This window comes from Octopus bimaculoides, chromosome 2, assembly GCF_001194135.2.
Source record: "Octopus bimaculoides isolate UCB-OBI-ISO-001 chromosome 2, ASM119413v2, whole genome shotgun sequence".
Classification (NCBI taxonomy): Eukaryota; Metazoa; Mollusca; class Cephalopoda; order Octopoda; family Octopodidae; genus Octopus; species Octopus bimaculoides.
In genome coordinates this window covers 116,001,995-116,004,256 of record NC_068982.1, presented here as the reverse complement: position 1 = coordinate 116,004,256, position 2,262 = coordinate 116,001,995, and positions in this window count along the sequence as shown.

The following is a 2,262-nucleotide window of genomic DNA, read 5'->3' as shown; positions in this document are numbered from 1 at the left end:
CCAGCATGCATCGTGGTTAAGTACGGTTAGGAAAGAAAAATTAAATTTTGCAAACCACCTTCGAACTGTTGATTCACCAACAGCATCATCACCGTAAACTTCACAAATATTTTTGCAAATCTTTGCAGCATTTTCTCCTTTTTTAAAATAGGAAAGCATTACAACGCGAATATGAAATTTTTGGTTATCCATTTCAAATGTCAATAAAGGGTAACTGAAATAAAAGATAAATCTATTTTTAGTCAAAAAACAAAGAAGAGATGCACTACACTTCAAGCAACGCCAAAGTTTTAACTGTATTGCGTTTCAGGTGTGTTCGATGAAGCGTTGAAAGATTTAGCTTAAAAACGCCCAGAACTTTCCGGACAACCTAATATATTCAAAAGAACTATGGAAGGTAAGATTGACATAGCAAATTGATTTGCTGCAGACTGAAATCACGAAGCTGGCGGAAAACTATCGGTTCATTGCTTGCTTAAACATTATATACAAGCTTTATACAAGCTGTTTCAACCAATTCCTCCAGGATCATTGTGAGTCCATCAACAAAGTGACTGATGAGCAGGCGGATAGAAAGGAGTGCGAGAATGTGCCGAAATTTTTTGATATACAAAGATGTGTTATTCGAGATAAGAAAACAACGCAGAAACCTTGTGAAAATAAGACTTGGTTATAGGAAAGCATTTATCACACACAGTTACTGGAGACTCTGCACTTGTAGCTACCATTGAGAGACTAACAAAGAGGTGAGCAACAATCCTCACACAACTAAAAGCAGAGCGATCGCCTCCGATGTTATAAATATTTCAAAGGAAATGCTCTTTCGGTTTAAATCCTATATCATTACTTTTACAAAATTCATATTGGTTACATGTAAAGGTCTGCAACTTCGAGTAATACCTACGTAACTCATAATTTCCAAAAGGAAGTGTTCCTATTTGATTACCGAACGTGGAAAATCAGTCCACTACACCCAGAACATGTGCATCGACGATCTTTCTATCTCTCCTGTTTCATTTAAATAATGCTACAAATACCTTGGCATTGATGAAAATATATTATATAAAGGTGCTGCGAATAAAGACTGAGAAAAATATGTTAATCGGAGTTCTCTTACAAGACAATATCCCACAATGCATTTGCAGTGCTAGTGTTGGTACCAACATTTAAGAAACTAGACTAGTCTTAGTCTGTAAAGGGATTCCACTTCATAGACACCAAAACCCGCAAAATCCTGATACCCGCTGAAAAAACTAATATCGACAGGCTCTACCTAAGAAGAAACGAATGAGGAAAGAGCTTGAGATAAGTGAAGACAGTCTTTGAAAGTCATATAGTATGTCTCAGACCGGTTAACACACCCATTACAAATACAATCCGTGAGCGAAACAGTAGAAATATGCAAGACTTTTTTTCAAATTCAATATGTAACATTGTTTTTGTTAGTTACATTCCAACCGTGGAGTTTGTATTTTCATTAGAAATCAGTCCCTTAGAAGAAGAATTCAAATAATTAAAAATAGAAGAAAAGTAGAAACATTGCAGAAGAAAAACTGGGAAGAGACTTTAATATCAATCCAGGAAGCTTTAGGCTATTGTATCACTCAGTTTCTACTTAAAAAAACCAACACCGAAAACCAATTGCTTACGCATCAGACAAGTCGTGTATGAATCCCCAAGGAGCATAAATATTCCATGTGACATCGCACATGTCGAATGAACAGACAGCAACAAAGCTCTGCAGAAGAATATTCTGCATGTCCACAAAAGGTTATGTAGAATTATGTTTCCCAGAAAATCGACAAGAAGTGTAAGAGCTCTGAAACTCCCCATGTTTAGGTTATGTTATTGCAAACCTTTAGCAAGCAACAGCTACAAAATAAATGTTAAAGAAAAGAGACACTGAAGCACTGACACCTCCATATACATACATACATACATACATACATACATATATACATACATATAAGCATACATATACATGCCCCCACATCACATATATATATATATATATATATATATATATACATACATGCATGCATGCATACATACATACATACATACATACATACATACATATATTCAAAACATAAATAAATAACCTTATATAAGTGTTATAATATACTTTAATCAAAGTTGTTTAAAGATAATTCGATATCGGCTAAAAAAAGAACTTAGACTAATCATACATTAACCTATTTTGCAGGTTCAACACACACACACACACACACACACACACACACACACACACACACACACACA